At 39.9% G+C, this 25,578-nt stretch overlaps 1 protein-coding gene across 3 annotated transcripts in view; it reads right to left on the reverse strand.

Moving 5' to 3' along the window:
* The window catches only part of GPR156 (G protein-coupled receptor 156), an 87,611-nt gene extending 76,274 nt beyond the window's left edge, over positions 1 to 11,337 (reverse strand). For all 3 annotated transcript variants that reach the window (XM_032852325.1, XM_032852324.1, XM_032852322.1), the window contains exon 1: positions 11,251 to 11,337. The gene's annotated coding sequence lies outside the window, so the exon portion shown is untranslated. The remainder of the gene's footprint in view (positions 1 to 11,250) is intronic.
* Positions 11,338 to 25,578: the final 14,241 nt, after the last annotated feature.

Here is a 25,578-nt window from a genome sequence, read left to right on the forward strand (position 1 = left end):
TCTAGGGTCATTATAACTACACAATACTAGTTTCTTCCTCTAAATATTCTTGAACATTGTTCTGGGATGCGGTTTAATTGGGAATAGTTTTGCCCTTTTTGTCTTCTTTTAAGATGTTAGACAAGATCAGAGCAGTGGTCAAAGTAGGATTAATTATTCCCCACTGCTAAGGCACTCCAAGCACACTACCCAATACCCTCAGAGTTATTAGCTTTTCTCATATGACTATTGGGAACAGGTACTATTCCCAGCCCTGTATGAGCAGCAAGTCACTGTTCCTTCTAATCCTTTTGAGTGGTTCTTTTTCAATCTCTAGGTAGTTTCCTTATAGGCCTGTGTTGACCAGGATTCAGTTTCATACTTGGTGTACTCAGTGAGGATCTCTGAAATTCTCTGTGTACTCTCCACTTTGATACTCTGTCCTGTAAACTCCAGCTGCCTTCATCTCCCTGGACTTGAAACTGTCTTCTCAATTCAAGGAGTCTGCCTTCTCTCTTTTTGCACCATAATTTGGAAACTGTATCTTGATATGCCTGCTTTTGTTTTGTTTTATCTCACTGAATATCAGAAACCCTTTAATAAAAATATAGTAGTTCCGGATCATTTCTTTTTCTCCAATGAATATGTTATTTTGCTTCTGTTAGGTGCTAGAATAAAAACAGATTACTTTAATCTAATCAGTGAAATCAATCAGTGACTGATCTGATTGGGAATTAGATATCAATTTCAATATGACCAGGTCTATTTCTGGGCTAATTCCTAGACATAGTTTTTTAGAAGTCCCAACTGAAAGCTTAGGATATTTGTATTAATCAGGTCCTCCAGAGAAACAGAACCAGTAATTTATGTATCAATAAAAGAGATTTATTATAAGGTTCTGTGGCTCATGGAATTAAGGAGGCTGAGAAATTCTGTGATCAGCTGTCTGCAAGCTGGAGACCCAGGAAAGCTGGCAGAATAGTTTGAAGGCCTGTGAGCCAGAAAGTTGACAGTGTAGGTGTCAGCCCAAGTGTGAAGGCCTGAGAACCAAGAGCACCAAGGACAGTAGAAAATCAATGTCCCAGCTCAAACTGTGAGGGAGAGAAATTTCAACCTTCCTCTGCCATTTTGCTCTGTGCTACTTATAAACTGGTGAACAACTTGGAAGGAAAATTGCTCAGATCGCTGGGCTAATTCTCTTTCTCTCTTCTTTCCATAATCAGGTCTCTCATCAGACTATAGAATGTAATGCACAGCTTTTCTGGATCTTAGCAGCTGCTTTTGGTTTAGGGTTAGCTCCTCCTCACCTGCTACTTAGTAAATAGTAAATGTCTCAAGGGAAAAACAACCTAGTATGTGGGGGCACTCAATGAGTTTCTCTTCTTTATGAGCTCTTAGCTCTCAAGTTCTAGTTACCTTAGTAGGTCTTTTATGAACTCAACTCAATTTTTAAAATCTAGCTTTTCAGGACACCTGGGTGACTCAGTCAGTTAAGCATCTGACTTCTCATTTTGGCTCAGGTCATGATCTCAAGGACATGAGACTGAGCCCCATGTTGGGCTCCACATTCAGCAGAAGTTTATTTGTTTCTAAAACAAATAATTAAGACATCTTTAAAAAAATATATATATATATATAAATTAAATTTTTTTAAAAATTTAAATAAAAATTTTTAATTTATATGTATATAAATTAAAAATATATATATATATATATAAATTAAATTTAGCTTTTGCAGATGTCCTCTATGGGAGCAGAAGTCTATATGCACGTGCTTAATGCCTTACTTTTTTTTTTTTTTACTGACAAGACCAAACTGTTTAAAGATAATCTTTATAGACACAAATGACAGTGAAAACAGTATAAGATATAACTACCCTTACTATTAACTATGAGACCAATTAAGATACATTATAGAATTCCCAAGTTATAAAAGACAAACCTATTATAGGGACTGGTTTTACTATCATTATTATTGGTCAGTGTGTATTTGAAAATTAAAAGTTTCTATAAAAGTATGTATTAACACAAAGGCTAATGCTTATTCTACAGGTGTATACATGTTCAAACTAAAGTTAAAATTTCTCCTTAGAAATTCATTGCAATAACTTCTATGCTGGTATTCTTTTCCTCCTTTAGTTTTCAGTCTAGAAATCCATTTCAAAGCTATTGAGTAAAAGTTAGCATTTGTTATGGGTGCCAATAGCAAAATGTCTGCTACAGAACTTCATCATTTCTTTCCCTCTATTAGCTAACGTTTGCATTCTGAACATAGACTCACAACTGGGTTTCTAATAAGAATTAGAGATCACAGATTTCTATAAAGTGTCTATGAGCTCATAGGTCCCTGGTCACACAGCAGCCTTTATCTGAGGATTTTAAGATCTCATTTACTTCTTACTATTTTATTAGTTTGCATTTTGTATTTCACTTGTTTGTACTCACTAGCTTCCCTTCATGCTTCTCTGCTATTTTTCCCTAGCCCTGGTGTAGTGGGAATCCCACTCCTCTCTAGTTTGGTGGACCAGATTACAGTTTTACATCCAAACAAGAGCAAAAGTAAATATGAGAACCACGAAGTGCTGGGAAATTCACTCCTAATACCACATTTGTTAAAATCATTTGTTTAAAAATGTTCACATCTGTTGCTTGGCACTAATCCTTAAGCTTCAAGACCCCTACCTTCTTAACTAATTATCCTCATATCAAGTAATCAGTTGTAGTTGATTGACTATATACTCATAAAACTCCCCAAATCTAAGTCCCTCAAAATAGAGGGAAACAACTGGGATTGAATTAGAGAACTTTTCTCAATTCCACTATTAAATAATAGGCATTTAAAAAATAAAGAAAAGGCATAAAAGGGAACGTAGCAGATATGGTGTTGCGAGAAAGCACTGTAAGAGCTTATTTTCTCTGAAACCCTGCCCCCACCCCCCGCAACTGATCACGCTGCTCCTGCCACAGATGAAGACCATGTATAATTCCACAGCACGGAATAAATGAGCAAGGGGAACTGTAAACAGTCCGTCCAACCAGAAGCAATAGAGACACAATGCAACCAAGACACTGCAGACCCCGTTTCCCACTGAGCTAATATAATCCACACTTGGCAAGGAGGAATTCTCACTGCAGGGCTTTCCTGCCTAAAGACACAAGTTCCCCTGGAGAAAGGCGATGGGAGAGGGGAGAGGAGGACAAAAGAAGGGAGGGAAACTATTGCTGTAGGGGAGACCCACAGTGAGAAGTAAAATTGTGTGTATTCCCTCTGCCCCAGAAAAGCCAGTTTGGGAGCTCTTTCTATGGAGATGGAAACCAAAGTGTAAGGATGAATGTAAGATGTTCACTGTGACATAATTCATTGTACTAAAAAAAAGCTGGAGGGAAAACTGGAATATCTATCAATACAGAAATAATGGGAAAAATTATGGAATTTCTACAAAGAAATAGTGGCTATTAAAAATAAGAAATTGGATCAATTAGACTTATATGTAGAATAACGTACATAACGAATAAAATGAAACAAATAACAGTGAATGGTATTATATGATCTCATTTACATATGAAATAGAAAATAACTCTACATATTTGAACATATAAAAGGAGTGAAAGAATTCACACTTAAATTTTAATAGTGGATCTGTCAGGAAGATGGAGGGGGAGAGGAAGTGGAGATTAATAACATTTTCTTTATAGACTTGTTACAATGAATGTGTACTGCTTTTATAATTTAAAAATGTAATAAGTTAAAAATATAAAAAGGATTTATTGACTTTATAATTACAAGCAATGCCAGACCCCAGAGTTCAGTGGGATGTGTAGTTCTCTGGCATTTGCTTTAAATTGATCCTGTTGGGCAGAGGTAAATAGTAACTTCTGCTCTCGAAGACAGGCCTCTCCTTGTGTCCCCCAACAACACCCAATTAAAGCATAGACTTGATAGTGTCCCTGGAGAGGGCCGGTGGCTGTGAAATGAAAACTATAGGTACCCCTCCAAAGCCTCTGCCACGGAGCTTCCCAAGGCGCTGCCTGAGCCAGTGAGCAGCCGGCAGACGCACAGATAATAGAACAGGCTTTTGTCTGGAAAAACCCCGCTACTCCAACTCCTGACAGCCTTCGTTGGCTCCTGTTCCAAACTTCAGAGAATAGATGCACAAGGCTGGCCCAGCCTCTGCAGGGATAAACATTACACTCTGTGGGAAAGAGGCTGCCACCCAGTTTTGAAGCATCCTGTGTTAGCACTTTGGGGAATGTTTCTTTGAGGACCACTGGAAATTAGTTGTGGGCTTTCCAATTGTTACCCACAGGATAGAATTAAGGCCCTGGAGGAGTGACACTGGCTCAGCATTTGCATTTGGTTTCATGCTGATAGAAGCTTCCAGAGCTTTTGAGGGGTAATAGATATATGATATTCAATAATAAAGAAAATAATGTGCAGAAGCTAGCAGCCTGTGAAGAATTAACTTTTTTGATTACTCATTCATCTTTCAACATCTTTTCTCTTCTTGTACAATCCTACTGTCCTCCACCAGGCCTCTTCTTCTCCCTAGTTAACCTCTTTAATAGACTTTTTAAAAAGATTTTATTTATTTATTTAGTTGACAGACAGAGATCACAAGTAGGCAGAGAGGCAGCAGAGAGAGAGGAAAGGAAGCAGGCTCCCTGCCGAGCAGAGAGCCTGATGTGGGGCTTGATCCCAGGACTCTGGGATCATGACCTGAGCCGAAGACAGAGGCTTTAACCCACTGAGCCACCCAGGCACCCCTTTAATAGATTTTTTTATTCAGTGTTTTCCTGATTATCATAGAAATGCTAGAGAGTTCATGGAAAATATGGTTACATTTTTTAAAAAAAAGTAATCACTTAGAATCCTACTGCTGACAATATTTTAGAATACTTTCTTTTTGTCTTTATACTTACTTTATCTTTTTAATTCTTTATTTAAATTGAATTTAGTTAACATATACTGTATTATTAGTTTCAGGGGTAGAATTTAGTGATTCATTAGTTGCACTGTTATTAGTTGCCACTATTCTCTTCCCTTCCCTGTCTCTTGATATTACCATTTCTGCTCCCTCTTTATTGGATCTTCTGGGTTTATCCCTAACAACATCCAAAAACAGGCAGCCATCACCAGCCTGGACACAATCAGAGAATCATCAAAATGTCCATTTGGAAAAGACACTCAATTAAGCATGCATTCTGTTCAAATGTTCAGAGAAAATACTATAGCTAATGTGGCCTTTGGGAGACTCCACTTCATGGGAAAAAACCAGGAATGTATCAGATTAGAGGCAAGAAGGACCTTGTTGGTCTAGAGTCTTGCTTGTCCAATACTTTAGACACTTACCACACCGTCAGTCCAGGCCACATCTTCGGGCCCTTACCATTTCCCTAGTTAAGACACCTGCTTCTGTCTTCTTTCTCCAGGTCTCCCCAGTTACCTTTGGAGAATCAGAATGAATAGGTGGCAGTGCCAACTGACTGACATTCCAACACAGATGACAGTGGGAAAGCCCAGAGCACTATTCCCTGGGTGTTCCCATTGTCCCTCTGGAACAGGTACCCATGAGAGCAAGAGAACAATTCCAAGCAACAAAACCCTGGGCAGAATCTTGGAGTTTATCTATGAGGCCCTCCCATGTTCTTCCCTGTCCTCCTACCAAGAAATCACTTCTCTCCATAAGAACTCCAGAGCTTTCTTCTAATCTATATTTATGCAAAGCTCCCCACTGCAAAACTGAAAACTGAATTCCTCTGAGGAATTTTTCTATCACTTCTACAATGAGCTCTTCCTTATTCACAAACATCATAAAGTACAGATGCTGATAGGCTTAACACCCCTATCTCCTTCCCTATTTTCATGACAAACTAAAAAGGCAACATCCTGGGGACACTTTAAAATAGGAACTTACAATATGAAGGGAGAACACAGGTGGAAAGGGGCCAGGCAGTTCAGCCTATAGGTTATCAATCTGCATGACCTCCAATCTTCTACTGTCAGTTGCCCCTCTGGTCACTGCCCAGTAGCCCGGTCAAAGCAAGCCTGAGTTCTGCAGTGATGGTCTGACAGCCTCACTGCTGGGTCCTCTGTTGCCTGGCAACCCACATCTTCAGTACACCAACCCAGATTTGGGTTCAGGTATTAAAGGGGTACTCAGACCCTCTGACCTGGACCTATGCGGCAAAGTGGTCATCGGGAAGAGCAAGGATGCAGCACACAGTCTACAAATTTAATTTGAGTTGGCACATTCTGAGTATATGTGAGGAAAGAAGGTAGTTGGTGAGAACTGTTTCTGGTCAATCCTAGGAGTATATTGAATGCATCTATTCTACCTCCTTTGGAATAGAATGCACATCTCTAGGCTGAACTGGACACAGCCAGATATTCTGGAAGTGCCTTGGACATAAACAGACCTCAAGGCCTTGCTTGGGTTGGATGCACTTCCCAGGAATTGCTTAAATTTTGACCCAGTCTCTGGTCAAAAGTTACATGGTTCCCTACAACAAACAGACTGAAGTCCACACTCTTGTGTTCTCCACAAGCTGGCCTATAGCTCTCATGCTTTATCTCTTACTGCAAACCTGCCCTGACCTGACCCTCCTCACCTCTTCACCTCACTCAAGCCACACCAGCACTCTGGCCCTGACTCGAACACCCAATACTGAATACCAGCCCGAGTTACTCTCTTTGAGGGAATGTTCTTCCACACTACAGCTGCCAGTAAAAGCACCACACCTCCTCCCGAGCTCTACTCAAAAGACACTTCTTCCTTGGAGGAAAATAACAATCACTCCTGAGATAGCTAGTTCTCTGCTCTCCACCTGGAAATCCTGGCTAGCCTCCACGCCTTCCCCACAGTTTCATACAGGTGTGATAATTATAGCACTCAGTACAGTTGTCATGTATAAGGCCTGTGTACATCAGTGTCAAAGGGACTATGTCTTTTATAGGCCGGTTCCTTCATGCTTCCATCTGGAATGAATCCCACCTTCATTAATTCTTCCTTACCTCTAACAGGTTCTTTGCACAACCCCTTCTGGGTTCACACCTTTAGCAGTGCTCTATTAACAGGTCTTTCTTTTTTGCAATCCATTTTCTTCAACACACACCCTCTTTCTCTTGATCCAGACATTACTAATACCCATTTTTCTGTTTGCTCATCCTCCCCATCCCTGCAAAGCAGGGTACACTGCAAGGTGGGGTTCAACAACATGGGATATTCTCTGGCTATATCATCTATCTCTGAGTACCTCATGATTATGACAAGTGCCTCAGAAAAACACCTTGAGAAATCTAGATGGAAACCAATGCCCCATGGAAACACATAAATATTTTATCAGGCTCTGAACAAGACTCTTGCTCATAAATATTTAAATTCTTTGATAGCATAATGTTCAGTGGCTGATTAGAGTCAACTTGTACTGAGGTGGGGAGCTGAGAGGAAGAAGGAATACAACAGCAATGATAGCAGGCATTCTACAGAATGCCTTTTAAGGATCTAAAAACACTGAAAATCCTCCTGAGGTCTCCCCAATTTGCACAGACATTCATTTTCCAAGTGCTCTCCCTCTGAAGTGGAAGGTTGGTCAGTGCCCATTGAAGTGGTCTTAGAGAAGGCACTCACTGGGCTGCAGGCAGGCTGCTACTGCATCACAGCCCCAGTAACCTTGTCATACTTCTCTCAGCACTGGTGGCACAAAGAAGATTTTCAAATTACGTACATAGGACTCAAGATGAGGCAGACCCTATAAGAATCTTCATGGCAGCTTTATTTAAAATAGCCCCAAACTGGAAATAACCCAAGTGCCCATCAGTAAGAGAATGGGTAAGCACATGGTAGATAGTTGTATGAAGGAATATGATCTTGGAATAAAAAGAAATGAACAGCAGATACACTAAACAGCGTGGATGAATCTCGGACATCATATTGAGCAAAATGAAGTCAAATGCAAAAGTATGTCAGAGTGAATGCTTTTATATGGATGTTTAAGAATGCAAAACAAATCTACAAAGATAGGAGTCATGACAAAGTCTGCTTCTGGATGGTAGGGATGACCAGAAAGAGACACTGGGGAAATTTCTGGTGTTACTTTTTTTTTTTTTATCTTGTTTGGAATGTGCATTTGTCAAAACTGGCCGAACTTTAAGCACAGGATTCAGCTTCAAAACACTGTGGCCGGCGGGGGGGAGCACCCTGGGTGGCTCAGTGGGTTAAGTGTTTGCCTTCGGCTCAGGTCATGATCCCTGGGTCCTAGGATCGAGCCCCAAATCCATTGGGCTCCCTGCTCAGTGGGGTGCCTGGCTCTTCCTCTCTTTTCCATTTGTGTTCTCTCTCACTATCTCTGTCTTTCTCTCAAATAAATAAATAAAATCTTTAAAAAAGAAGTGCTGTGAGGATAAAAGAAGCCACTAATCTCCAGGATCATCATTAACCTATAAATTATTGATTGACCCAAATTACCTGAAAAGACTTCTAGTATTTTACCAAGGGTTCTGAACCTTTATGGGAGTTAGTGCCTTGTTGTGTCACTTAATTATCTAATTAATTCAATAATTATTTATTAATCACTTATAATATACCAAACAGGAGCACAGCGATGAACACAACAAAAAATTTCTTGTCCTTATGGAGCTGACATTTGAGTGGGGGTATATTGGACAATTAACAAAGAAACAGCTATATTATATAATGCCAGATAATGATAAAGCAATGAAGAAATAAAGCAGGGTGAGAGGACAGGGAGTGAGTGACAAAGGCACGTTTTGGATCAGGTGGTCAGGGAAGCCCTGATCAAGGAGGTCCCATCTGAAAAAAGATCTGAATGAATTAAGGACAGAAGCAGTGCAAGTATCTGAAGGAAGAGTGTTCAGGCAGAAGGAAGAACAAGAGAGGGAAGAGTGACAGACTATGAGGTCAAACAGGTCAGATTGCCTAAGGCTTTGAAAGGTAAACCTTGGAAGAAAGTGGATTTTATTCAGAGTGTGAAGAGAACTATTAGCGAGTGTTAAGCAGGGGAGTAATATAATCCAACTGATGTATTAAGAATGGGAAAAAGAAGGAAATTAAGACATCTGCCCAATTCCTAGGGAAAGGTCAGAATAAGATCCAGATTTTTCCCCTTCGAAATCTTAATAACCTTTACACATCTATTTCTTAAAAAAAAAAAAAAGCTTTTATTTATTTATTTTAGAGAGAGAGAGCACAAGTGGGTCAGGACAGAGGGAAAGGGAGAGAGACTCTCAAGCAGACTTTCTGCTGAGGGCAGAGCACGACTTGGGGCTCGATCTAATGACCCTGAGATCATGACCTGAGCTGAAACCAAGAGTCAGACACTTATCAGACTGCACCACCCAGGTGCCCCCATGCATCTATTTCTTAACCACCTTCTGATTCAAGCTCTGTCTGGGGCCAGATCACATATTTCTGGATTTCAAACTCTGATTTTCATTAACAAGTTTATACTTCAAGATAAAAATTGAGGTAGGTAACTTCTCTGTATGTTGGAAATTTTTTCATAATAAACTGTTCTAGTTAAAGAAAGGAGAAGTTGGGGTTTGCATCCTTTATCAGGCAAAATTAATCAGCAACTAAATATGAATGTTGTAATTCTCAACAACTTTCTGTAAAATAAAGGTTCTGACTTTTAACTAAATGTGGAACATTCCTTCCAATCATTTCAATCCAACTTCTCTGCCCAAGTGAGTCCATGTTCCACTGTCTCTGGCAAGTGAGCCTTGGTGCTTCTTTCTTCTCTTCCCGCTGCCCCCAATGACTTTCTGAAAACCTACAAGCAAGTGCCATTAAATGTGAATTTGTGGGGGTGGGAGGGCAAACTCCTTCAACCCCATCTGGAAATGCCCTTATGTTCAGACAACACAAAAGGAAACATTAAAATCCTCAGCAGGAAACAAACTGTAAGCATCTATTGTCCTCCTGAGAGAATCTCCTTCCCTTAATCATTATTTTCCCTCTTTTGAGAGCCTTCTAGTCTGGAAGTCTGTGGCCTCATCCCCTTCACCCCTAAAATTCCCCTAGGCCACAATTCTGCTTTCACTAGACTTGACTTTCTCTATCCCCAGGCTACCATAATTCAGCCTCTGACCAGGTTCAACTTAGACTTTATTGAGGGAGAGGGGGAAGCTAAAAGCTGGTGGTAGAAGAGGAGGTGAAACGAGCACTCCAGAGACAATGGTGGCCCTGAAGTGGAATCAGGCTGCCAAAATGGAGACCAGAGAGCCCCCACCCCCACGCTTCCAGAACCACAACTCAAGTAAAGCCTGCCAACGCATTTTATTCTCCAGACTCAAATGGACTTGCTGCTACCCAAGCCCACAAGAAGGCCTTCTGTGCTGAATATCGCCATTGATGGAGAAAAATTAATTTTCCTTTGCAGGCCTTGCTACCTAATACGACTACTCAACAATTTTTCCAGCTTTTAATCTATACCCGAAAATGTTTTGCTTTTACTTAGGGATGCCATAATTTAAGTCCTCTACCAAGAAAGACATTTCATTACAGGCTAGGATATAATTTGCCTGCTATTCATGCATGCTTGTACCAAGAAAACCAACAAAGGGAAGAGTAAGCGCATGCCATGACCTCTCTCCCCACAGATTTCTATTCTGCAATGTTAACAAAACTCAACTTTCAAAACAAGGTTCATCTTCGGCAGCAGCATGAGTATACTTAGTCATACACCATTCAAACATCTAAGAGGTGGCCTCTAGGTAAGTTGGAAACGGGCGCTTGCTGGGGTACAAGGATGCTGCGGTTCCCGGGCGATTCTTCTCTGCCCAGAACAAGGCATTTTGACAGGCAATGAAACCTCTGTTCGGGACCTCACACTCGCGGTGAGGGAGCCCATCCCCCCGGCCAGCCACCCTGCACCCTGGGGTGAACACAGGGAGACAAGCTCTGGGGGAGGCTGTGGAAAACTGTTCCAGGGTCTCTCAATTTCAGCAGCGTGTCGCTCACTGAACAAAACTGAACAGCCGCAGCCCCCCTGCCCGCCGACACCAGTACCCTCCCCACTCCTCTCAGGAAGTTGCCGCCGGCACTCCCAGTGAGCGACGTCGGGCTCGCCTCCAGTTCCGAAGACAGCTTCTTCACCGTTTCCAAAGAAACCGCACAGATTCTGGAAAGGAGAGCAAGCCCTTCCCCTTTCCACTTCTCGCATCTAAGTGTTTGATGTTTTGTGGATACATAGTGTCCACAGAGAGGTCCTACAAAATCCCGAATTTGGGATCCTCGAGGGCGCGCGGCTCACCTCACCAGGTCTCCGACCGCCGAGAAGCGCCAAGCCCGCGTCTGGCGGCGGGATGCCCGCGGTCCTCGCGTCTCTCGCGGGTTCGCCGGCTGGAAAGGACCTGGAGGGACGGGGAGCAGGGCAAGGGCCAGGGCCAGGGCGGGCGGCCGCGCCCATCGCCGCGCCGGGGGCCGGGCGTGGAGGCGGCGGGACCGCGGCGCCTGCCTCTGCGGTCTGCGCGGGGCGCGCGCGCTGCCCTCCCCGGCCGCCTCCGGCCGGGGCGCTGCTGGGGCCGCGCCTCCCGCTCCTCCCCTGGCGCCGCCCCGCGTGGCGCGCCGGCCCCCTGCTCAGCCAGGGAGGCCCGCACGGCCAGGCGCGCGAACCCGCACACCCCACGCGCCGCGCTTTCCGTCGACCCGCGGCTGCAGGGGCAGCTCCGCCTCCGCCCACCCGGGTCCGAGACCCTGCGCCCGCGGGAGACTTGCCCTCTGCGCCCCGGCCCAGCAGGCGGGGTCCACACTGGCCAGGAACAGGCTGGAAGGTTTCCACGGGAAAGTTCCTTTTTTTATTTCTGGGGTGGAGTCACCAAGTAGTGTGCTTATTTTATGCTCTCTAGGTTTTCCAAAGTCTTTACATTGAGTTCGTACTTATTTTATAATCAGAAAGACAAGGGCGTTACTTTTTCCAGGAATGCTAAAAGTAAACCACAAACGAGATGTCCATCCATTCAAAGATGTGTGAGCCCCCGTGCTTAAGACACCCCGAAGAAGTCATGGGTTGGGAGATCTGGAAAGGGTCTCGGGAATCTGTTTATATTTTTCATATTTCCATTTATTCTATTTTAAAAATCTCAGGCGTATTTATGCTGGTTGGGAAATGCCACACATTTACGAGTGCCTTGAGGAAACCCTTGGCTGGCCAGGGAACAAGGGAGGAAAGCCAGGTGGGGCCGCTCCCACCCCAACCAGATGGTGGTGACATTCCTAGATGTCTCATACATGAAGTTAATTACCCAGAAGAATCCTTTTCACAGGAAGGGGTCTACCCAGGAGGAAAATAAGAGGAAACACGGATAGCTAAGGATTATCTCAATGCAGTTGAGCAAAAAGCCGGATTGTCTAAGAACAAGAACTATGTCTGAGATTTTATTCAGGGTTCTTTCTGGAGTTCTCATTCCACAGCTCCTGATGCTTTCATTTGGAACATGAAGAAACTGAGGAGGATGCATTTGATCCTCTTCCTTGGGTGTTGCTATAGTTAAGAAGGCTTTTGGGTTCATCTTTTCCTTAGGACAGAGGACTTCAGAGAGCAGAACTAGATCTTTGGTTCTATAGTTCTACATTGAGGATGTCTTTCTGATCTCTGTGGGGCTTTAATTTTATCTCATAAATTTCTCTATGATTTTAACTCATCATTCTCACCATTCCCTCTACATTCTGTAAGATACTGCAATCTTTCTTTGAATGTGGCTCCCACCTCCAATCCCAGCATTCTCTTTCTCAGAATGTAGTATTCCCAACCCCTCACTTCCAGGCCCAGAAGGTCCTTCCATCTTCCACCAAGGTACCCTATTTACCTCAGATACGTTTCTGGAATCTTTCCCTTCCCCTGTGTCCTCACACTGGTGCTCTTGTCAGACTTTTATTACCTTGGGCTGAATCATTTTAATAGTTTCTTAACTGGTTTTCTTGCCTCCTTTCTCTCCTCACTCCCAACAAGGACCTAAGAATGTCACTCTCCTGACAGAACTTTCCTCCTACCTTTACCCCACCCCCAACACACAAACTTGCAGTAACTCCCTTCTGCAACTGGAATATAAACTACTTTCACAATCCCTTCTGTCCACTCAACACCTGTGTTTGTTATACTAAACTAGGTCAATTGCTAGTCTTTGAATGCCCCTTGGGTTTTTAATGCCCCTATTTATTTTGCTCAGTCTCCCCTTATTCCGGATTTCCCTTTATCCTCATCTTTGCCATTTGAATTTCTCCCAAGCCTTCCTGATCCAACTCAACTGCCTACTGCTTTAACGAAGTCCTTCCAGATCTTCCCTGTCAGGTATGTGTGATCAATTAATGTCTATTCCATGCTCTGTGTTTCTGTTACACACTAAGTTCACCTGTATGTTATAGCTGGTTGTGTCCTCTGGTCTCCTCACCGTCAGGACCTGCAAGGCAAGGTATATTTCTGACTCATCTTCATCCCCCATAGCAATTGGCCACACACACATTTTAAAATAAATAACTATTCTTTGGTTGTATAAAAACTTTGTACTTATTGTAAAAGTTCAAGTGCATAAAAGTATAAGGAAGGAAATAAACTCCCACACCCTGAAATAACCAATGTCAGTATTTCAGTGATCATATATTCATGCATCTCTTTATGCACATGTCCATCTATATATGTCCATGTGGGATCATTTCATGTGTGCTGAGTTTTCTTTCAGACCCACTCTTTTTAAATCTTTTCTTACCTGACTCTCCCCCTCACTGCTCTCCCTTACTCTCAACTATTTAAAAAGTTAAGCATGTGAACACAACTTCATATATATACAGTTGTTTTTTTTATTTTACAAAATGAGGTATCACAGTATATATACACTTCTCTGCTTCTTGTTTTTCTCATGAAGTCATATGTCTTAAAAATCTTTTCAACTCAACTAGTATTGCTTTAATTCATTTATTTTAGAGAATGCATAATGTTTTAGATATACCAAAACTTATTCACAGGTTCCTCTATTCATGGCAAAATCTTTTTTTTTTTTAATTGCCACTGCCATGAGTGTTTCGATAAGCATCTTTATATGTATATCCAAATGCCTTGGTATTTTACTTTCTGAAGGATTAATTCCTAGGTATGGGATTGATCTATTTACAATGTCAACAAGTTGTCTTCTAAAAGGTTGTAACGATTGGCTCTGTATAACTTCAGCCGTTTTGACAGGTGAATAGAGATAGTTTGTTGTTCTGTTACTTGTATTTCTCTGACTAATGGTGAAGCTATTCTTTTTCCCCTTTAGACTTTCTATTTTGTAATTGCTTATTCATATAGTTCATTCATTTTCCTTCTTGAGTTACTGGTCTTTTTAAAGTGTAAGAATTTCTTATACATTACAGATAGTAACTCTTTAATATGTTGTATGTATTGCACATACTTTCCCCAGTCTCTTCCCTTTTAACTTTATTTGGCATTTTAACAATCAGCTACAACTTATTCAAGTTGACATCAAGTTAATTTCATATGCCTTATGATTAGAGACAATACAGTGCTTAGGAAACTATACTGGATTTTGCAACATCTTCAGAATCTAATTTTCTATTTCAGTATTTCACAGTTTATTCAAGAATTTGACATGTCATCCTACTCCTTAATGCCATACTTAGTCACTATTAATCCATTTTCCCCATTCACAAATGTACTTGTGTTTATATTATAGCACAAATTTTCTATATATTATTATCTGGCAAAATCACATTAAATTAGATAATCAAATTTCTAGTTTACAAAGTGTTAACACATTTGTAGTTGTCATTTATCTTTTTTTCTACCCCAAATTCACTCCTTTGGAAAAATGCTTCCTGTTGTCCCTCCCATGCAATTCTAGAGGTCTGCCAATCTTGGAACCCCACGCTTTGACCACAGTAGTGGTAATAACCTCTACTAGAACAAATGGACTCCCTGTTACAGGAATTTGAATCTTGAATTTTAGGCTGACATGTCTTAAAATGATTGTCCTTAATTCCAGGCACTAAAATCCTCAGATCTACTCTGTTGCTTTTAATTTTATCTATTTTATTATTTTCTTAGTGGTTGCTCTGGGCATTGTAATTAATATCTGAACTTAAAATAATCTATTTGGAGTAATACCAACTTAATTTTCATAGCATACAAAAATTTTGTTCCAGTATAGTTCCATTCCTTCGTCTCTCCTTGGTGCTATTATTTTTGCACAAATATTATTTATTTCTATACATTATAAGCCATCAACACGGTTTTTAAATTAATTACTGTTTTAAGCAGTTATCTTTTAAAGAGTTACAAATGTTTTTAAAAGAGTTATGTTTAAGAACACCTGGGTGGCTCAGTTCATTAAGCATCTGCCTTCAGCTCAGGTAATGATCTCAGGGTCCTGAGCTCAAGCCCCACATCTGGCTCCCTGCTTAGCGAGGTGTCTGTTTCTCCCTCTCCCCCTGCTCATACTCTCCCTCTCTCTCTCTCTCAAATAAATGAAATCTTTTAAAGAAAAGAGTTACGTTTATAGTGTTTTACACATTTGCCTATGAAGTTAAGTTTACTAGTGCTCTTTACTCCATGTGGATTCCAGTCACTGTCTAGTATCCTTTTATTTTAGCCTTCGGGACTCCCGTTAGCTGTGTAAAACCCTCAGAGTAGGAGAAACCTGCATGGCCCCTGAGGGGCAGTTCTGCAAGCCACAAAATCTTTGGTTTTGTTTTCTTGTAATGACTGAATTTCTCCTTCACTTTTGAAGGTCATGATTGCTAGATGCAGAATTCTTGAAGTATTTCCTTCAGCACTTTGGATGTGTCATCCCACTGCCTTCTAACTGCCATAGTTTTTGATGAAAAGTCATCTGTTAATCTTGTTGAGGCATCCTTGTATTTGAAGAACCATTTTTCTCTTTCTGCTTTAAAGAATCTATCTATCTTTTCTACAATTTGACTATGATGTGTTCAGGTATGGACTGCTTTGCCATTATTGTACTTAGAGGGTATTGAGCTTCTTGAATGTGTAGATTAATGCTTTTCATCAAATTTGGGAATTCCAAACCATTATTTCTTCAAATATTATTTTTACCCTTCCCTTCTCTTCTTCTGAGATTCCCATTATGCTTACATTGGTAAACTTGATGGTGTCACACAAAGTCTTTGAAGTTTTGTTCATTTTTCTTCTTCTTTTTGTCCTTCAGACTGGATTATCTCAATTGGTCTATATTCAAGTTTGCAGATTCTTTCTTGTACCTGTTAAACCTGTTCAGCTCCTCCAGGGAATTTGTCATTTCAATTATTGTAATTTTCAACTCTGAAATGTCTACATGGCTCTTTTTTTATAATTTATTCATTCAAATTATTTATTTTATGAGACATTGTTCTCATTCTTTTAATTCTTTACATACAATTTCTTTTTATTCTTTGAACATAGTTATGATAACTGACTTAAAAACTTTGTCTAGTAAGTTCAAAATCTGAGCTTCCTCCAGAACAGTTTCTATTGATTACTTTCTCTCCCTTTGTGTATGGACCATACTTTCCTATTTCTGTGTGTGTCTCATAATTTCTTTGTTGAAAAATAGGGCAGTTTAAATTATATACTGTGACAACTTTGTAATCTGATTTCCTTCACCAGCTTCAAGATTTATTGTTGTATTTCTTATTATTTTGTTGTTGAAGCTATTGCTGCTTTTTGTTTGCCTGTTTAGTGACTTTCTTGGACTTATTTTGTGAAGTCTGTGTTTTTGTCTTTGTCCTGTGCTGCACTGAAGTTTCTACTCAGTTAGCTTACTGGTCAGCTAATGATTGAACAGAGCTTTCCTTAAATGCTTTGAAACAATAAGTTCCCCATCCTTTGCCAAAGAGCTATGTGTGTGCGTATGTGTGTGTGTGGCAAGACTTTAATGCTCCAGCAGTTTACAGCTCTGATTTAGCCTTCACTGCCTGCTTTTCAGAGCCTCCAGGCCATCCAGATGTAAAGATTAGGTTTTTTTCTGGGTGTGCACACAGCTTTTCACTTATATTTGATCTTCTACATCACCAGAAACATGTCTTTATATCTCATTTTCCAGATTTTTCTTGTAAGTTTTTTTTTTTTTTGGCTGGCCTCTTGTTTTCCCTAACTCATACTGCTGTCAGGAGGCTGTGATATTAAAAAATTGTCACTGATTGTTTTTGACAAACATCCTGGGGATAGAGCTTCTCTCAGTGATCAAGGTCTGAGTCAGGTCAGATAAAGATAAGCCCTGTGAATTAGGTTTTCCTGGGAGCTACCAGATAGTCACATAATAACAATTCTGTTTGAATGGAACTTTTGGGAGAGCCTCAACTCCACTCTGCTCCCTCCAGTGACTGCTAGACTGCTGGTTTCCACAGCTACTATAGTTGTAAGGCTGTTGGTTTTTCAGTCTATGGCATACCTATGGTGAGGCAAATAGGAATAGGGCAGGTTAAAATGCCAGAAAGCTTATTGTTCTTATTAAGATTCAGCCATTTTATTTGAATTAATGTTCTTCAGATTGATACAGGCTTTTGATTAACTTCCACAGTTCTGAAAAGGTTGATTTTGATCATTTTTTGTTGTTTTATAAAGATGTGTTGTGTGTGACAAGACTTTTGTTCTTGCTTCATAAAGTGTGGATTTTGGAAGGTCCTTTTCTACTATTCTGGAAGTGTTTCTCCCATTCTCATTAAATTTTTACTAAATATTTTATAGTTTTGTCACTGTTCTGAGGGTAATATTTTCCACATTTACATGTTGGCTTATATGGAGAAAAAATTGGTTTAAAAAATTTGTTTGATATTTAGTCATCTGACCCAACTGTGTTTTAACCCCTTCATGTATTTTAATAGAGTCTTTTGAAAATTCTAGATAAACAATCATATAAAAAACAAATAATTTAATACCTTCACAGCATTTATAGTGACAACATTTTTATCTCATCTTATCACATTTTCCAGGACCTACAAAACAATAGTGAACAACAATGATGGAAAATGTCTTGTATCATGACTGATTTTAACAGAAATGTCTTAATAGTTTCCATCTCTAGAATAATTGACGTTGCCTTTTATTGAATAATTTTATCATATTTAATACTTTTCTTCCCCAACAATGAATGTTGAACTAAATTGAACTTTCAGTCCACAAGGTTTGGGGGAACTTTTTAATCTAAGTCTTAACAATACTCTGGGCTATTACTTAAAGATAACTTGTGAAATATCTCCTTATCTGGAATTACTTAGGCATCCAGCTGAATTATAAATTGAGGTATTACTACAGGTACCTTGAAGAGGGCTAGAGAACACATCCATGCATGTTTTCATGGATTCTTTCTGAAGATAAAATTTCTGCCAGAACTGTTGTGACATTAATGACTCTACTTAATTGGAGTGGGGGAATTCAAGGTAGATCAGAAGGAAGGGCACCCCTGTATCAGACTGGCAAGTGTGTTTGGGATAGGCAGAGCCATTATTCTTGCTGTAGACTCTCTCATGGTATTAGCTGAACACTGAATCAATGAAGTGGAATTAATAATAGAACTCTGCCCAGGTTACTCGCTAATGAACCCTTCCTCCTGTCACCCATGCTAACCCTTCTCATAAAAAGACCCTCCTTTCTTCACCTTCCTGGTTCCTCATCTTAACTCTCTTTTCATTTGCTTCATTTAGAATTTAAAATAAGACTCCAGAATTTTTACCTTGAAATTGACCTGAAAGTCACTAGAATCCCCAGGTCTCATCCTCTTTAACCAACTTGTAGCATCAGGCATTGAGACTCAGCACCCAGCTTAGGTTCTTGAGATGCTCCCTGCCTGGCCTCAAACTGACTTTCAAAAGCTGGCTGCAACTTGCACTCATACCTAGAAGGCTGTGGGTGGTTAGCAAATGCTACATTCTAAGAATGGACTGTTGTCAGAATGACATTTATTATTTTGTTATTATTTTTTTCAACAAATATTTATCCAGTGTAAGAGATACCAACTTCTCCCTTTCCATGTTTTCTTACCTTGGCCCAAAACATAGCCTTCTGCTTTCTTGGAAGTGTTAGGGAGAAGGCTGCAATCCTTCTTACTTTTGCCTCTCACCTGTTGTCTTTCATGGGAGGTAGAATGGTTTGTATGATTATTGTTTTTGAAAAAGGATCATTGCATTCATATGGCCAAGTCCCTACTTGGCTTTCTTTTGGAATGATGCTGCGCACAGGAGAGATGCACTCATCTTTTCTTTGTATGATAGACTAGCTGAAGCAGAACCCATTTCTGTAGAAAGCCTGTGGTTGTACAAGTTTTACTTATGCTTGTGTGGTTAGGTTCAATTTGGGAAGGAGTCTGAATTTTGGCTTCTAATCCAGGTTGTGTTCTTTAATCTAGCATTACCATAAAAACAAAACAAACAAACAAAAAAACCCCAAAAAACAAAAAACTCAAGCAGACTAATAGAGCCTAATGGTTACATGTTTGTGACCCTGGGTAGGAAAAAAAGGGTCCCAATAGAGGCTAAAGTCCTTAAGAGAAGAAAAATGTCCCCCAAATAAATACTTTCCTCTTGGGGCCCTGGGTGGCGCAGTCAATTAAGCATCCCACTCTTGGTTTCAGCTCAGGTAGTGATCTCAGGTCATGAGATTGAGCCCCATGTTAGGCTCTGTGCTTAATGTGGAGTCTGCTTGAGTTCCTCTCTCCCTCTGCCTCTCCCCCCATGTGCTCCTTCCCTCCCTCTCTCTCTCTCTTTCTCTAAAATAAATAAATCTTTAAAAAATATTTTCCTCTATAATTTACTTGCTATATAATCACAGAATATCAAAACTGGCAAAGTTTTTTTTTATCTTAAAAATGGAGAAAGAAGTTCAGAGAGATGAAGTGAGTATTCATATGAACACTGGAAGCATACCTAAAAAACTTAAAGATGATGTCAATGTGAGAAATCCATCCTAAGAAATAAAAACAACAGCAGCAGCATCTTTGACCAAGAAAGGCAGAAGAATTCCAGTAACACAATGTGGGTATGAACTATCTCAGGAACACAAATAAATAATTTCCTATAAAATGAGTGGGAAGATTTCTGGTCCTTACATGTGTGGATTCTGGTCTCATATGAACCAGAGGGACTGAGTCACAGTAATTAGCAGATTATTGTAAAGTTTTTTTTTTTCTTGTTACAGTCATGCACCTAAATGACTCTTAGGTTAACTTTTCAACCCCAGCCAGCCTTTAAAAGCTAAGAGACATCTTTTGTTGGTGCTTGCTAGGATGATGGGAGACCAATGGAAAGGGTTGCCATTATGAGTCTTAGCAGGGAACCTGTCTCCTAGGCCTCACTTGTCAGACAATGAGTTCCATGGGACAGGCAGGAACAAGATATAGAGGGGAACACCTGTGGGAAACAAAAGTAAACATCGTATTAAGAATAATTAAATTAATAAAATGAGTATTCTCCAACCCACTTTAGTCACCCAATGTTTAATGTACTATGGCCCCATGCAGCCAGAGGGAGAGTTTTAATAAGCACCAGACTCCCCGAAACTAGATGTCCAGAATCCAACACAGTTGACGTAAACTGCCAGTCCTTTGAGGTTGGGAAGCTTGCTGGTTATCCAGCCCTTTTTGGGGATGAAAGTTGAGATGGGCTCAGCCTTAGCATTCTTAAGCAAATACTTTTTTGCCTTAAAAAAACACCCCAGATTTATTTATTTATTCAAATAATGTACAATTAACCCATTGAAACTTCATAATTCAGTAATTTTTAGCATATTCACGGAGTTGTGCAGCCATCATCAATTTTTGGTGATTTTATTACTTCAGAAAGAAACCCCTTCTGGTGAAAATGAAATGTAGAATTACTGTATGATTCTAGTTCTCTGTTTATGCCCCAAAGCATCAAAATTGGGAGCTTGAACAGAAATTTGTGTACTTGTGTTCATAGCAGCATTACTCACAGCAGGCAAAAGGTGGAAGCAGCTCAGGTGTCCATCACCAGATGAATGGATAAACAAAACGTGGTGTATACATACAATGGAATATTTATCAGCTTTATAAAGGGATGAAAGTCTGACTCATGGTACAACCTTGATGGATGAACCTTGAAGACATTATGCTAAATGAAATAAGCCAGTCATGAAATGATGAATATTATATGATTCCACTTATATGACAGATCTAGAGTGGTCAGATTCATAGAGACAGAAGTAGAATAGTAGCTGCCTGGGGTTGTGAGAAGGGGAGAGAAGGATGAGGAGTTATTGTTTAAGAGGAATTAAGTTTCAATTGGCGAAGACTAAGAAGTTCTGGAGAGGGATGGTGGTGATGGTTGCACAAAAATGTGAGTGTGCTTAATGCTATAGAACAGTATAACTTAAAAACAGTTAAAGTGGCGGGTGCCTGGGTGACTCAGTTGGTTAAGCAACAGACTCTTGATTTCAGGTGGAGTCATGATCTCAGGGTCGAGGGATGGAGCCCTACATTAGGCTCCAGGCTCAGTGTGGAGCTGCTTAAGATTCTCTCCCTCTCCCTCTGTTCCTCTCCCTTCCCACCCACCCCCACCACTCTCTCTTAAAAAATGGTTAAATTGGTAAATTTTGTTTTGTATATTTTACCACATTTTTTTAAATAAGGGGGGGGCATCATAAAGAGGCCCTCGAGAGGAAAAGGTTCCAGCCCTACTCCAACACAACTAAAGGTCATGTGCAGAGAAAGGGTGGGTTGTGGTGACAGACAGGCATCTCGCCTCTACTTGTGAGCCACGCGACCAACACTACTTGCTCTCTAGCATGTTTCTTTATCAGGAAAATGGGAGTAATGAAGAAGCATGGCTCTGATAGTTGTTGAGCTTTCTTGAAATCTAAAATTCTCTTAAACCACTGTAGCATATATTCCCCAATATAAGTGGCATAAAACATACAAGAAAATATTTAAGTACCAAAAATGGAAGAAACCCCATACCCTTTAGCTATCACCTCCTAGACCTCATTTCACCTCCCCACCATCCCTAGCCCTAAGTAACCACTAATCTACTTTATACATAGATTTCCCTATTCTGGGATTCCTTATGAATGGAAACATAAAATGTGTGGTCTTTTGTGAATAGGCTTCTTTGTCTTTTTTCCTCTAACTAAGCTGCCTCTGTTTGTAAGATACTACATTTCCACAAGGGGAAGCTAGGAGCTGTTGGCAAGCCCTGGGCAGGGCATTTAGGATCATTAAGAATGAAAATAAAGGTGCTAAAATTTAAAACAATTTTAATTTTTTATTATAAAATCACATATTTATTGTAAAAGTCTCAAATAATATTGAACAGCAAGAATAGCAAAATAAAAATCAGCTTTAATCTCATCACCCAGAAATAACAATTGTCAACATTTTGATATTCATTCAGACTTTTTGCTATGCATATTATACTCTCACATACTCATATAATTTATCATATTGAATATGTTTTTACATCATTTTTTCTGGTTATAAAACTTACGGATGTTTATTGTAAAACTATTGGAATAGTATAGAAATATAAATTTAGAAGTACTTTATAATCCCTCTATAGAGGTATGTCTTCACTTAAGAATATATCATGATGGGGCACCTGGGTGGCTCAGTGGGTTAAGCCTCTGCCTTGGGCCTGGGTCATGATCTCAGGGTCCTGAGACTGAGCCCCACATCAGACTTTCTGCTCAATGGGGAGCCTGTTTCCCCCCACCCCATCTACTTGTGATCTCTGTCACATAAATAAAATCTTTAAAAAAAAAAGAAAATATATCATGATGTTTTTCATGTTAGGTCATAGGATTTTATTTCGTGTTAGCAGTTGCTTTAATAGTCCATTAGATGAACGTGTCATTTGTTTTAGATTCTCCATTGACAAAACTTGTGTAGCTCCTAGTTTTTCACTGAAATGACATAATCAAGATATTTATACTTGTTTCTTTGTGCTAATATTTCCTAGAAGTGGAATTTCTAGATCAAAAGATATGGAAATACACTGTTCTGTAAACTGTTTTTTAAAAACCTATTACATATTATGAACCTCTTTTCATAAAATATTTAACTTAGCTGCCTAATATTATAACCTATGGATGTACTAATATTTATTTTCCCAATCTCCTAGCACTAGAAATTGAGTTATTTCTAGGTTTTCACTATTATAAACAACTTTGCAATAAATATTACTTAGCTAAGTCTTCGCATGCACACTTTAAATTATACTCTTAAGATGAATTCCTAATTCTTAATTGTTCTTTCAAGGTGTATACACACTAAGAAAAATAGCTTTGTCATTTTTCATTAAAGAAATGATATATTGTTGTCCTAGACAAGAAAATACAGATAGGCAAGGAAATCAAACATGCATAACCACACCACCCAGAGGTAATTATTAGTAATGTAGTGGAGGTGAACATTGGTAACTGTTCTGACTCTATACTTTCTTTTAAATAAATACAAATATAGACTATGTGCTGCTTTGAACACTCACAATAAGCCTCTTTTCATTTATTTCCATTATCATTTTTAACATCTACATAGTGTTACAGATACACTAACATTTATTTGCATAATTCTTATTGCTGGGTATTTAGCTTGTTAAGGTACAGATTTAAAAGATTTTTCAGGTGAATGCAGCACGTGTGAGGGGAATCATCTCAATGTCAAGAAGACCTGAACAGAAGGCTCATGCCTCTTTATGGACCTTTGGGCCTGGAGGAAGTAGTGAGAGGAAAGGAACAGTAATGGAAAGGTACTGAGTCAAAGTGGAGAAAGTTATCTTAGCCAAGCCCAATAATGAGGGCTCTAAGTGGAAGCATTTGGATTAGGAATATAGATACATGTATGAGCATTGCTCGTTGCAGTGGGGGAGAAGGAGGGCTAAGTCCTTGACTAAAACTCCCACCAGAATATTGCAATGCTTTGGCAGAGCTTCAAGTGTGATGTGAGGAGGGCAGCTTCTCCCCATGAAGCCAGCCAGGGAAAACCTTGCAATTTCCTATGATCAGGTTGGAAATATCACATATAGGATTTTGACCTGGAGCTGGATTCCTCAGTAAATAATGACAAATTACCGAAATTTGACCAGTATCCCTTCCCACCAGAGTATGTGAGAATGCCAGTTGAAATGGAAGTTTGTCAGGGATTCAGTAGGGAGGACTGAAATGATTTCTTTTAGGGTATACAAACTGACATCTGAGGGCAGGACAGAGAGTTCAGCATGACAACTGGATGAGCCCCAAAGAATCCTAAGCAGGCTAAGCCAGGATCTGATGTAATGGGTCCCCCCCCCCTTTTGGGAGATGAGACTGAGTCATTTCCATTATCCACTCAGCTGAGAGCTCTACTTTTAGAGTGAATCCTAAGCACATATCGTGTGAAGACTTGGCTCTGGTCCATGACCTCACAAAGTTCTGATAAATCTTCTAAATTTTTATTTTTTCTTAGGAAATACTCTATTTTGGTTGGTCAGTCGAGTTTCCTCTAAATGCTTTTGATATTTTCGGCTTGCGCTATTTCTCTGAGTAATGGATTTTCTTAGTCCATTACCCACTGTGCATACTTCTTATATTAAATTTTCCTGCTTCAAGATTTAAATACTCTGAAATTTAACAGAGAATAAGAACTTTCTGGTTACCTCATCCACGCCCTTTATTATTTCATAAACTTTTATCACAACTCCTTTTAGTCTTTATTGTTTTGGCCTGGTCTATTCTTTTTTAACCCATAAATTGGATGATTCTCAAGCCGTTTGGCCAATATATGTGGAACTTCCTGAGTTTCATTAAATTATTATTACTATTATTATTTTGAGTAACTATCATAAAGAAGAACTGTTGTGTGTTCTCAATGAGGGACACAAAATTGAATAACTTATGGTCCCTGGTGAATCTACTGTTCTCTTCCCTTGGCTTATAGAAGTAGCCCATTGGGCTAAGTTTCTGGAGCAGAGATAGGATAGGACATTGCAGGTGCACTATCTATTTGCTTAGCCACAGGGCTGTTTGACTCTTCATTAATGAGCAGAAGAACTGATGGAAATTAATTTTCTTAATTCTTTTTTAAAAAAAGATTTTATCTATTTATTTGAGAGAGTGTGTAAGAGAGAGCACAAGTAGGGGGAAGAGCAGAGGGAGAGGTGTACTCCCCACTGAGCAGGGAGCCCTATGTGGGGCTTGATCCCAGGATCCTGGGATTATGACTTGAGCCAAAGGCAGATGCTTTACCAACTGAGCCACCTAGGTCCCCCTAATTTTCTTAATCCTTTGTGTCATGGAAATATTTTCTCCACAAGAGTAAAAGTGACTGAACCTCATGGCTCCAACTTTTGTCTTGAGATTCTGTCTCCTGGTAAAGAGTTCTGGCACCAACTAGCCAGAGTTAGGCCAAACTCCACAGGTTAACGGTACAATTGTCCACAAGACTGCCCTCACTTTAGATACTGGCTGCAAGTTCAGAGGTCCCAAAGTCAACTTCTAATCTGCTGGCTGCAAATTTAGGAGTTCCCACTCTTCTCTCAGGTTTGATAATATTTTTACGATGACTTAAAGAAGTCAAGAAAATGCTATAGTTAGAATTACAGTTTTATTATAGGAAAAGGAGACAAAGAACATCAGCCAAAGAAGGAGGCAGGTCAGGTCAGGAGGGTC

Source organism: Lontra canadensis, unplaced genomic scaffold (genome assembly GCF_010015895.1).
Source record: "Lontra canadensis isolate GAN:19392208 unplaced genomic scaffold, GSC_riverotter_1.0 scaffold6, whole genome shotgun sequence".
In the NCBI taxonomy this organism is placed as follows: Eukaryota; Metazoa; Chordata; class Mammalia; order Carnivora; family Mustelidae; genus Lontra; species Lontra canadensis.